General features: G+C 40.7%; 1 protein-coding gene across 10 annotated transcripts in view; it reads left to right on the top strand.

The window, feature by feature from the left end:
* LOC135492891 (ankyrin repeat and SAM domain-containing protein 1A-like) overlaps nucleotides 1-3,801 on the top strand; it is a 79,722-nt gene extending 75,921 nt beyond the window's left edge. For all 10 annotated transcript variants that reach the window (XM_064779585.1, XM_064779589.1, XM_064779584.1 and 7 more), the window contains one exon: nucleotides 556-3,801. The gene's annotated coding sequence lies outside the window, so the exon portion shown is untranslated. The remainder of the gene's footprint in view (nucleotides 1-555) is intronic.
* Nucleotides 3,802-13,451: the final 9,650 nt, after the last annotated feature.

The following is a 13,451-nucleotide window of genomic DNA, read 5'->3' as shown; positions in this document are numbered from 1 at the left end:
ATAAATTTCTCGTAATACCCAAAGATGTATTGCTCGTAAACTGCCGAGTTGTCACTGGTGAATCCGCTACTGTTTTTATAGTGACACCCCCTTTTGAGTCCGATGGGAGAGGGGCGACTTGGGTGAGACAAGGCGCCATGGTGGCACCGACAAGTCTACCGGGGACGTTCCGTATAACAAATTCAATGCTCATTTCCAAGTTTAAAAGCTTTCAGACCAGCCTCTATTGCATGACAGTTTTCTTTTCCCGATCGCCTTTTCAAGTTTGGAATCTTCTTCCTCTATATTCGAGTTTTGGCAGTAACAATTGCACCGTTGTCCGAATTCCATGGGTCACGTTTGTCCTTTTGCGATGGTTCAGAATGTTGATAAAGTGTTTGAGATGATAGCGGGTATCTGTAGTGTTGACTCATCCTGTCGTAATGACCCTTATTGCCCCGATACTATAGGCCACGATTATCTCAATTTTACACTGTAAAATGCCATTAAATCAACACCACAAGACAGAGCAGAAAAAGATCTCATAAAATGCTAAAAAGTAATATTTCATTGCAGGGTCAAGATGACCAGTCTTGGAGATATAAGAAGTACACAGTATTGCTTAAAAGGAAATATACAGAGCAGGGCACTTCATAAGGGCCAGGGCTAGAAGAGCTCCCCTTGAGATGGGTGGCCAGTTATGGAAATAACAGTGACTTTTCTGTTTCATCAGTGTGAATCAAACCAAAGAAATATTTTGTGATGTTTGTTTTGGGGTTTTAATGGATTAAATTGAAAGGTGAAGTTTAAAAAAGTGAGGTGTTTAGAAATATGGTGGTACTTAGTGATGGAAAATAAACTTAATTGGAAAAATTTATGATGGAACTTTTATATTCCGTTTTAGCAGAAGGCATGGTAGTCAGTCTGTGGTAGTCTGCCTTCTTGGTGACAGTACTTTAAAATTTGTACTTCGTGATAATTGTTCATTATTTCAATGGCAAGGTGTACTGTACTGAGTTTTTATGGAGAAGATAACTAACTTATCTCCAATGACTTTTGTAGTGATAAGGTGGCACTATAAATTTTATCAAGAAGAATCAACATACTTGAGTGAATCTACACTGAGAGTAACATTCTCAGTGATAAACTGAGTTGTGGAATATGCAGGATAGTGGTATACTGAGCTGTAGAATATGCAGGATGAGGTGTAATAAAAATATACCGAGTGCAAACAATTGCTCAAGAGACAGTTCCAATCATGCAAGAGAAGAGATTTCAACAAGTACATTGCATGTTTCATTATTATGTCTTTTGTTAGATTTTATTGAGGAATGTGAGCTTTATCGAGCGTATCATTATGACATGCTGGAGAGATGTTTTCTATTTCAAGTTAATATGCTTCCTTTGATTTTGTCCAGGTTTCATGGAGGGTGCTCTTCAGTCAACCACTTGTACTGAAGAGGTGAAGTCTTTCCTTAGCCATTTAAGTTTACAGATCTAATCAGGACACCTCTCTATTAAGGTCCTCGGGATGTTCGAGGTAGAGAAGTTCTATGGTTTAAGTTACCAATACACAATCCTCGGTGTTTGTTGGAGAATGAAAAAATCACCAGATCTTGGTGAGAATCTTTAGGGTTATTACTCACTTCATGAAGCCTGGCAGATTTTCAGATATGGTGCTTATTTATTTCGTATTATTCACAATTCTATGTTTAAACTATGACAATTTTATTATGCATTATTTTATTTGCGCAGTGAAACTCGATGAAGAGCTTGCACACACTTGGGTTTAAGTTACACTGTGGTTACTTAATTTCTTTGACGTGGGCTTCAGAGTTGGATACTCAGTGTAAATTGGCAACTTTTGGTAACAAATTATTACGAAATTGGGCAGCTTTTCAAAGAGTTTTCATTTTGCATGCTTTGTTACATTGTGATTATTTCACTTTCACTGTGAGCTTGGGTGCATCATTGTGTACATTTGTATAGTATCTATGTGCAGTTCATCTGCTCAAGTGGGTCGGTGTGTTGTCCCACCAATGTTTTGTACTTTTTCATCTTCTTGAATTTTATTGCGCAAAAATAGATTTTTGTCTGTCAAGTAACGTTTTTTTGTATATAAGGTAATAGAAAATGGCATAATTGTTCTATCTTCAGCGGATGTGGTATTGCAGTAAGTGTCTTTTATGGTGACCACTGTACACATGACTTGAAGCAGTTTCAGTGCAATGGTTAGCTTGTATTATGTGAACTTGTATGTGTATATTGTAATGTTTTGAATACATTGTGAATGTATATTTATGTACATAAAATTCAGTCTTCAGAAAGCATGTTATTGTCTGTAGCTGCATATTGTTCCATATTCCCCCCTTGGAGTTAAGCTATGATCTGAATAGTGACACACTGTTCAGCCATCAAATGCATCAGGCTATTGCCCCTAAGTGCTATAAAGTCTATGTGGACAGATTTTAGTAAAATGACGGTCCTATCTCAACTATATGTACTTAGAAAGTATTATTGTTTTAACGACAGTTGATATTTACGGGTCTGTTAGTGTTCTATGAGCTATGCCAGCTTTTAGTTCTTACCTCGGCGCACATAGGCGACTTAATCAGTGAGTGTGACAGAAAATGTGCATTTCTGATTGGTCAAAAAGATTAAATCCACTCTGCAAAAGAAATTGTATCTGCAACTGCCAATTTATGTTTCAGTCGCCTGTGTGTGTCATGATTTTTACATGACATTTCTTTTCAAACATGCAACCTCCACACTTGCCTGATTATCACACAATGCAAAGATCCAGTTGCGTGTCACCTCCTGATATTCATTACAGGGTGTTTCAAAATATTGACGAAAGATTTATTTTCAAAAAGGGAAAGTATTAGTTAACTGGATGAGTTGAAAGTCATTGAAATGATTGTTTTACCAGTGGCTGTTTTACCATTTCTCATTTTGCACTATCAAGTTGCTACTGGTATGAAGACCCAAGTTTGGTCACATCTATTTTGACACACCCTGTATAAGAGCTTATTCATAAGTTGCCTTATACCATTCATTGGCATTGATGTCGCAACAAATGTATGCTTCAGACTTGGTGTTGTGTTATAAGTTCGAATATATGAATAATGTTAATTTCTACTGGGCATTTCGATATTGTCACAAGGTGTTATCAATACCCGGTGGTGCTTTACTCTTGTCTAAATGGATTTTGTATGATGAAGCGTTTGCAAAAACTATAATGAAATGCCGCCATTATTCTAGAGCTCACTTCTATTTTAATCACCCTAGCTTATCGGCCAACATAACTGGTGAACATCCCTATCTCTAAAAAGCCAACTCATCCTTTATATAATTGTAAATGTTACTAAATCTGTGAGGTTTGAATAAATTTACTTAAAAACTATTAGATATGATAATATTACTTCTAAAAACTTTAAAAGTTGTTATAGAAATTATATATTACCATTACTCTTTAAAAAACCTTATTGATGTCTTCATTGCTCGCAAATTGCATCTTTACCACCAAAGTTTTTTGCATCTCCTCAAGATTTAAAGAACATCCCGGCTACATTTAAAGGGAGTAGCAGGATATCAAATTGTTGATAAAATTACTAAATCAAGATTTAACTCTACAGCAATAGATCTTATTGTGAAGGAAATATGTGTATAGTTCTTCAGTTCACAAGTTGGCAAAGTCTCTTGTACATTTCTCCACACATTTGTACAGTTAGTGTATGTTTAATTAAGGCCAACTTGAGATGAACTGGAGTGTAGTTAACTGTAAGGACCAGGTGATATTATTTTGCAATAAACATTCATAAAACAAAATTATTCCTTTTTGTGTTCCTGAATATCAGCCCAGTTGTGATGTTGCTACCGGTGGTGACTTTGTCTTCGATGATAGCCTGGATGTCACATTGTCCCTGATGATAGTCGTTGCTACCGGTGACAGCCCGGTGGTGACTTTGGTTTTGATGATAGCCTGGATGTCACATTGTCCCTGATGATAGTCGTTGTTACCTGTGACAGCCCGGTGGTGACTTTGTCTTCGATGATAGCCTGGATGTCACAGTGTCCCTGATGATAGTCGTTGTTACCTGTGACAGCCCGGTGGTGACTTTGTCTTCGATGATAGCCTGGATGTCACATTGTCCCTGATGATAGTCGTTGTTACCGGTGACAGCCCGGTGGTGACTTTGTCTTGATGATAGCCTGGATGTCACATTGTCCCTGATGATAGTCGTTGTTACCGGTGACAGCCCGGTGGTGACTTTGTCTTCGATGATAGCCTGGATGTCACATTGTCCCTGATGATAGTCCGGTTGTGACATTGTCACTGATGAAAGTCTAATTGTGACATTGTGACTGATGATAGCGTGGTTGTGACATTGTCACTTATGATAACCTGGTTGTGACTTTGTCCTTTAGTCCTCTATGAGGAATAATCGACATAATGATATGAATAAAGACAATGCTTTTACTTCAATTGTGTACAGAAAGGCCTAGTGTAAATGTACATGGAGTTTTAGATAAAAGCATTTGCTAGTCTTTATTCATATCACCCATTGCCTATATCGTTCACATAGACTTGGTCGCAAATGTAGGCCTGGCCGATGTCAGTTTGTGGTTACATCACATCTGAATCTTGGACATAAGTGCCCTGACCTGATGTTACCGTGTTACCTAAGACGACGCTATCAATAATACACAAGGATCTGTTTCTTATTTGGATTGAAGTTACGCCCTGTTCAATCCTTGATTGAAGAAAGAAGGATTGAAGGAAGGGACGAGGACTAGCAACTGCATGCCGACTTATCGGCGGTGAATATCAATCTTTCAAGGATGGATATACGCACGCACAACGACGGTGGATCGGCATGATCAACTGCGATCGGAGTGTATTACACGGTCTTCAAGGAAAGGTATGTACGCATGTTTTACAGCGTATAAACATTTCCCGAATGATAACCATTTCATTTCATTTGATATTTGTATTTGGAAGTGAACGCAAGGGGGACAAATCTATTAATTATTTTGACACCTAAATATGTTTTGACAATGTAATAATAATGACCGAATACAAGATCAGAGGTGGGTTTGGTGCACCAAACATGCTCCATGGGGCAGGCAAGTCCCCATGGGATGTCATTACCCGGGCCGGATAGGTTAAAGAATCCCCAACATCCGAAATTTCTCGTGAATGGCATAAAACTTCCTTGCGTTCGCTCGCCGACTCAGAGTGCTGATTTCCTAATTGAAATTCATTAGTTGCCGGTCTTTAGGTTTTAAACAAGGCCCATTAGCGCCTCACGGTCAGTAATGTGTGAAAATCTCTCCAGATCTGGCCTCTGTTTTGAACATATCGGTACCAGACGGTCACCAATCTCCGCGACACGTGTGCATCCATTGATTCTCGTCTGCTTCGATTCTCGCTCCAAAATCTGGCGCGAAAGATTGCATCAAGGAAAACAAAAGCGCGTCCAAAATGTTCGGTAATCTAACATTAAACAAAATTCACCATAAATTAGATTTTTAAAATGTTCTTGAGTTGACCGCTGCGTGTTGACAAATCATTAGACGCGATCTTTTCTTGAGAACTTCCCTTTTCTTTTGCGGAACTGCGGCCATTTTGGATCGTGGACAAACCACGCCCGCATTCAAAACTCTGTTTTTCCTCTCAACTTGGGTAAACACTTTATTTGCATAGTTTTGGTGGAATCTGTTTGGGCGGTTACCCAGATTGTCTCGATATACGTGGATGGGAGGTGTCGTGAGCTTAATGGCGTCCTGTTGAGTCCGATAAAAAAGGAAAACGAAAGCAGTGTCTTATCTCTACATTCCTTGGTTATTATATTTTGAAATGATAAACGAAGGATTTGATGTAATATGCCATCATGTTTCCAAGGGAAAAGTTAGAAATTGTCGTCAGTTAAATGCTGGAGGTCTTCACGCTTATCTGTTCATGTCATAGCAGCCGGCAAAGCAGCCATAGGCAGACTCTGCTTCTGATGGACACGGCTATCCCCGAATCGGAACAAAATTGTCTGTTAAGAATGACTCTCTTTACAAATTTTAGTTTTTCCCTCTCATTCTTCCAGTTGTCTCCGGGACCTAAATCCAGAGGTAATTTGCGACCGTGTTGCACTCTTTTCCAGTCATTTCTTTGTATGTCTGTCGGGGGACTCACATAGGGAGCAGGGCGTTTCCCTCATGTCATCCTAAAACTCCCCCAGTCTGTTGTCACGGGGTGACGCCAAACGACCATACGGTTCACGCTAAACCCAGGCTCCCCTAGTACCAAGCGTGACCCCACGTTTCAACTGTCACCCCAGGAACTCGAGAGAAACATTCCCTCGACATTTTCTCCCAATCAACTCAAGTATAAAACGTTATGTTTCAATTAATTAACGAGACACACTCATGTTAATGTGCCCAGCATGGGATTGCGTGCTCCAATGCATTTGAAAGATGATTAAAATTGAAAAATCCGCTAAATGTGTGAAAGTAACTAATGACCTTAATTATAGCGGGAGGTTGACCCCTGATTTTTTATCATTCCGGTTCAACGCGTTTAGAACTTTGAAATTCGGTTTCGAAGACAAGCGGGGGTCTCCGCCAGTTGCCACATTACCACATACAGAAAGTGTCAAAACTTTTACAACATTATGATGGATTAGCGCCATAGCCCCGAGGTATTTCAGAAATTAAAATGATTGATCTAATCCTAAGGATTGTTTTCCAAATCTTGTAAAATCGTCAACATAAAAACTTTACTTTGACGTTTATTTGACAACTTTTGAGATGTCTTCTTCGCTGATAATAACGCGGCGTCCGTCTTGACGCTTCTGCCCCCGGGGTCCTCCCACCATTGGTGCCCTCGGGTCAGAGATTCTTCCGTCACTAGGGCAGAGCGATGAAGAAATTGATGTTGAAGGAAGTTTAGAGACGTTTTGTTAATGCCCGAGTGAGCGTTAACACTCGTATACATGAGATCAAATATACATACATGTACATATAAATTACAAAGTGGTTCATTGAGAGTATTTGCCTAAATAATATTCACACATTCAGAAAAAAAAAATCACTCGCTGAATCAGGGCGGTCGATCGCCTGCGCTGCCACTTGTTGTATTAATGGACGAGTAACAATGGACGCTGATAGAACGGCTCGTTGGTCTAGTGTTACGATTCTCGCTTTAGACGCGAGTGGTCCCAGGTTCAACTCCCGGGTAAGCCCTTTTGTTTGCCAAACGTATGTGCTACCTGTTTTAACAATTGTAAACTGTAGGGGATCTGAGGAGGGAAGATTGCTTGATGCCCATTCTCCCTGAATGCAATCAGTCTTCTCAGTCCATCTCTCACACTTGACTTAGCATTTTTGCCAAGTCACAAATCTTAATATGACACAATTACGCGTCGCCACACCACTTCGCCCGACAACTTAATTTAAAACACACTTCAAAAACCCCTTTCACTTAAAATTTCGCCTGTACATAATTATACAGTGAGAAAATGTAGTGTAATTTCTTTGGAAAGATACCAGTGTGTTCCCATTATCTGACCCGTCAGTTTTGAATATGACAGATCAGATTCGTCAAAACTGGGCGGGATTTGACCTTGGGGCCCTGAAAGCATTGCATCTTCTGTCAAACCTATTAAGAAAATTACAGTTTTAATCAGTTTTTATTGAAATCTTGAGGCACTTCTGTTTTGTAATGAGTTGACTGATGCAACACCAGTTGTCAACTCGGCACCTGAGGTAATTTTTTATAATTACATATGGGTAAAGTTCAGTTTGTAAAAAAATCCACTGGTCGACTTCTTTCGCTGTTGGTACGTTCGCCAAGTGCAACCTCCGGCTGTCGACGAGAAAACTGATTTGTTGTTTAACTATGGTTTCGGGAAAAGGCTGATATCATTATCAATCCAAAAGAAATCCAGTCAACATATTTATATTCTGTCACAACAGAGCAGTAGCACCATTGGCAGGTGCCCTGGTCCATCAAATCACCTTCAAGAAAATCTGAACATACTGCTCTATTTTGATATTTTATAAGATTAAAATGAAAAAAAACGCAAATATAATCCTTTCAACGTTTCTAATTCCATAATTAACCGCACTCACGGGTATAACCGAACTACATAATGAAAAAAACTTCCAACAAATCAATCCCCAAAGAGAGACATCTTTAATATCCGAAACCAGGTTATAATTAGCAACATAATTTCTTAATACAATATTTCAGGAATCGCGTGACAATATCTTGAAAATAACAAAGGTTACGATTCATACTTTCCAGTCACAAAAACACTCCGCGTCTATTAAACGCGATGGGTTTTTTCTTTTGCTGCGGGATCATTGCACTAGATTCTGCGGCGCACGTACTTCCGGCTTCCGGTTGATTTCAATACATGGTCACGTGATACGTAAGTATCGTCTGCTTAATTAAATGGTTGGTAAAAAGTGGCTGTTGAATTTCGCTTCAATCAAATCAAGCTAATAAGAAAAATCATTTCAATCTCAGTTCTTCTGAATATGAAATATCAGGAGATAGGTTGTTTTTTTCTCAAAGAAATGTAATCTCATTTGTTGAAATACTGGTTTGTGAGGTATGAGAGTACGCCTTCGTTGATATACGAGAGCATAGTCCAGTAAATCTAGCCTGAAAAATGGGGAACCTGGAACAAATTGCAATAGAAGGTTTCTTTGCTGGAAGTTGTTGTTGTTGTTGTACAAAACATTTTAAACCAAAATAAGAAAAAAAGCATAATCCAATATGACCGCCTGGTTTGACCTAAAAGCCCCTATATCTCTGAAACCGTTGATTTCATACCCCATAAATAAATTACGAGTGGATAGGAATATGGTCTCAAAGAATCATTAAAAGCCTGTTAGAAATGTTATATAACGTACGAATGACGTACAAGTGACGTCTTGACGTACATGTTTAACGTTAGGTCAAAATAGCGGCCATATTGGATTATGCTAATAAGCCATTATCGCCGTTTTTCAGATTTTTGCTAATATTTTTTGGTAGGGTCCATGCAACAACTTCCAGCAAAGAAACCTTCTGTAGGTCCAACTCTATATTTACTGGACAATGTCCTTGGTAGCGCACCGCGTAATCGGCGAATCCCTTTGTGGCAGTGTTGTCCTTTTATCTGTTTCAAGAAGAACAAATTCACACAATCGAAAAAGTAGGTTGAAACAAATTGCCACAAAGAAGGTATTCAGATCAGTGACATTTTTCTCTCGCCCACCAGAAGATGACCACTTAGAGATCAGAAGTGGTCGAGTGAAATTTGTCAAGTTACCGCCAATCTTTGAGAGGACACCGCCGAACACATTCTAAACGCGTTAACCTGGTCTTAACGTTGCGGGAAGTCTCAAGCCCTTTTCACTGCCCTCCACTTCAGCGGTTTTTCGTGTTCTTAACCACTCTAAAGGACCAGCTCGAGTAAATTAAACAGTCTCTTTTAAATGGTCTTTGTCTGTACGGGGAACGTGCCCAAGTTTGCGTCAATCGCCCCGCATAAGACGCTGTATGAACCTTACTTCTACCTCATTAAGTTTTTGAGATAAGGCCCTTTGTCCTGGCCGGCTGGCCATGTAAATGCTCTCCTGTGCTCGCTGGGCCAAGCCAGCTACAAGCCATAGTATCGGGCGACATTCGCGACCCGCCTTAGATGTCCCAAAACTGGCTTATTTTCAGATTTTGTGCCGACTATTTTCATGCGAATGTCGGCGTTCGACAAAGGCAGTAAACGTCTCTAGCTGTTTCTCGCTGGGAACGGTTACCGATCACAGTATTTGATGTTGATCCTCGCCAGCGGTCTGATAATCCGAGAGTAAACTTTATCGAATGCTGCATGTAGTTGTTCGAAAATGGTCTTAAGTAGGTTATCTTGGAAATGAATGCCGGAATGCAGTTGTTTTGGTGCAGATGGTTACTTGTCGAAATCGGGCATCTCTTTGACCGCCAATTTTGCTGCTTCAACCTCAGTTTCCAGTTATAAAAGCTTGGTGTAACGAGTCTAAAAAAGGAATTGGTCAAAAGAAAAATTTCACTTTCCGATCATTTTTAAAAAAATTGTGCGGTCTAAAGTGTTAATGCACCATGAAGATATCTTTGAGTACCTCCAGCATCCTTGGAAACACCATAATTCAGGTGCAGTGGTGGTCGAATAATTCAACAATTAACATTTCTTGAAAGGGAAAGCAATCAAAGAACTCTCTCTTATTTCGTTCCTTTCTATGTTTATTTTGAGGTGTACTTGATATCTACCCAAAGGGGTCTCGAACTATTACGCTAATGAGCGAATACTGGGCGGTGGACATCAAAGGAGAGGGCAGGAACGCTGATGATCACTATAGGTGTAAGAGGTCATTAACCAACGGTAAGGACCTCAGTTCCTCGGGCGGAGTAGCAATTCTTTGCATTTTTTGGTACGATTTTCATTGAGGAATATTATCCATGGACCTAGAAACCATGAAGTTGTGTTATTCGCCAATGAATGTCTTTTTGTGGTTTTCTTGGGTTTTGAGGAGTCTCTTCCTTTCGTGTTTATGAGTAGACTGAATGATCACCACGTGGGGTTCCTCTTACTGAAATAGCTTGGAACTCTACGCGATTTTACAATTTAGGTTGGTGGGTGTCCTTTAGCATCGTCTGCAGGTCGACCCAAACCTCACGTGGATGCACTGACCATTGAATTCTGCGGGGAAAAAGTTCGAAATCTGAATTCTTTCAAGTGTGAATTCGATTTACCAGCGTGATTGCGTAATATATCATGTGGGTTATCGTCGTCACAAATATTTCATGATGGGCTAAGTCCGGCGTCGCCGTGGTGGCCTCCAAAGCTGTAGGTTTGCGGCTTTCGACCGGTGAGTTTGTACATATTGTTCATATGATATTTATGAAGGGAAATGAGAGAAATAATCGCACAACTAGGCGAAATAATCGAAGTTAATTGTATAAACTCATGGGTCTTCGGCCACGGCGCGGTCGCCCAATTACCCGATGTTTCGGGCTTCTAGGCACCCGATCGGCCAGCAGAATTGGTTCAATGGAGTGCAGGGCGCTCTCGGAAGCGATTGCCCACCACGGATCTGATGTCTGGGTATTAAGATAATCTCGAATGTGCAGAAAGAAGTGAAGGAACGGCAAGATTGGATGAAATATTCAGAAGATATGATGACGCGATTTGGCGAGGCGTTCAGGCAAGCTGCGCGGGAGAGATCAGGGGGACCGCGGACCTAATCGGCCTGGTACAAACATTCTCAATAACAGAGCGTGTTCACCAGGACAAATGGACCAGCCAAACGTTCCTGGAGTGAATTAGGCGGGGTGCAATAAAATTTTCCGCCCCGGAGTCTCCAGAATACGCGGGATGCGAAGAAATTGAAAATAAGACAAAGATCTGAGTCTGTCAGCGCTTCATGAGTTTGCTTCATTTAAGGATTTTGCTCGGAGACGAAGCCTCTTAAGAAACGCGGTCACTGATGCGGAGTCCGCTGTTATCGCGCTGCTCCGAGCGCGCCGAGTCAAACGGAAAATATGCCAACTCGGGTTTATTAATTTCGCTTGGAATTCTTATTCAAGCAGCCAAGATTATTAATTTTCGTATTAGTACACTACGTTAGGTTCTATTTTCGCGTATAGTTCCAAAGCTCATGGATCATTTGGTCCCAGCCTACGTAGATATCACTTTTTACTTCTGACCAGTGAATCGAGAAATTTCAATAATTTCACACATTTTCTGTGATTAGCTCTACTCATCGAAATTCGTCTGCTCATTGGCGTTTTAACAACTTTGTTAATTAACGACTGCTCGCGCCAAACGCACGCGCCAACTGGTGAACGCTTGATGACAAATTAACAACAATCTCAGCATCGGCTCTTGATTGCTCATAAGGGAATGGCAACGGACTTGACCAAGGGGCGTCGTCGTCCTCGGACGCTGAAGGCGTGATTCCAGCCACTCGCTTTGGCCAGTGACCATGGACACTGGTAGCCAGAGTAAGCGGTGACATCTACTCTTGCCTATGGCTGTTGAGGCTACACCAGGCGAAGCTTGCCCAAGACTGAGGCCACATGCCTGGTTTCATTGGCCAGTGCAGGACTTGTACTTTGGTGGGCCAGCTCATTGCGTCAATTTGAAACGACGGTGTCCAAATCGGGTTTTTTCAAGCAATACATAGTTATTGGAATCTTGTAAAACCTCATTGGTAAAATGGTTCTTCATAAAACATATAAAGTTTAGTAACGATTGAAACGTCAGAGTGGTACTTTTTGCCAAAATCTGTGTACATGTACATGGAATATATACAGAATGCATACAAACAACAATAGGGGATTCTGGCATTAGCTAAGTGATGATGGGGGTGAACAATCAGCACGCTCAAGGTTGTGAAGCCTCCCGATTTCTTGGTGAAACGAGCCGTGTACTCCAGCATAAAGTGTTTAACGACTTCGGTGATTTGGACCCAGTGATTGCTTGCGCTCATTAGCCAAGCAAATCGAATGAAAAATATTAATTCTCCGTCTGATTATTGTTCATTTGGCGTGTTTAATTCTAAGGTGCAAAACACAGTGGTACAGACGACACAATTTACTCCATTGTTTATATCCGCCCACGCATGCGCATTTGCTCATTTCGAGCAGATGAGACCGGTCATTTTCCTTTCTTCGACTTTAACTTTTTGATGTTGAATGGTCTTGAATTGGTCATAAGTAAAATTAGCAGCCCAAATTTCGCCAATTACAGAGTTAAATCGTTTGTAGTGGTTCAAGTGTCTCCGTGTGGTCATTCGGAGATTCTGGGCGGAGGACGCCATCTTGTTCGATTTCACCATCAGGTGGTATCCATCACATCTTCAACGCCCTGCTCAATTTAGTGAAAAATAGGTGTGAAATTGGCATATTGTTTTGATGACGATGACTACCGACATTTGGATACTAATGGTTCTAATACGAAATGCCGAATACAATTAAGGGGTGCAGAACCACCACTGGCCAACCTCATTGAATGACATCCGCTTTAGCTAGTTCGCGGTACAAGCTCGTCGTTTGCGTTACATCATCATCATTTCATCATCATTTTGGCGTTGTGGCCCAGAAATTGGGCCTTTGCCTCAAACGGAATATGTTAGCTTCGAGGTTCTTCGCTTCGTCGCCAAGTAATCAGAGCAGGTTATTTACGGCCGCCTCGTCGATGGTCACTAAATGTAGGAGGATTTACTGACGTTCATAATCCATCGATTTATGATGGTCATTTTCCTATCAGTGGCTGACACGGTGGACCTAAATTGACCATACTTTCCAAGATAACGATATTCGCATATCGTTTTAGTAATAATCAAGTCATAAAATTCCATTTGAGTGGAAAAGATAAAACGCTTTAAATTGGTGGTGAAGACTCAGATTAATCCGGGCATCACTTGGGGTTACAAGACGATTTCGATATCATTGG

This window comes from Lineus longissimus, chromosome 8, assembly GCF_910592395.1.
Source record: "Lineus longissimus chromosome 8, tnLinLong1.2, whole genome shotgun sequence".
Classification (NCBI taxonomy): Eukaryota; Metazoa; Nemertea; class Pilidiophora; order Heteronemertea; family Lineidae; genus Lineus; species Lineus longissimus.
This window is presented reverse-complemented; position numbering and strand designations above follow the sequence as displayed.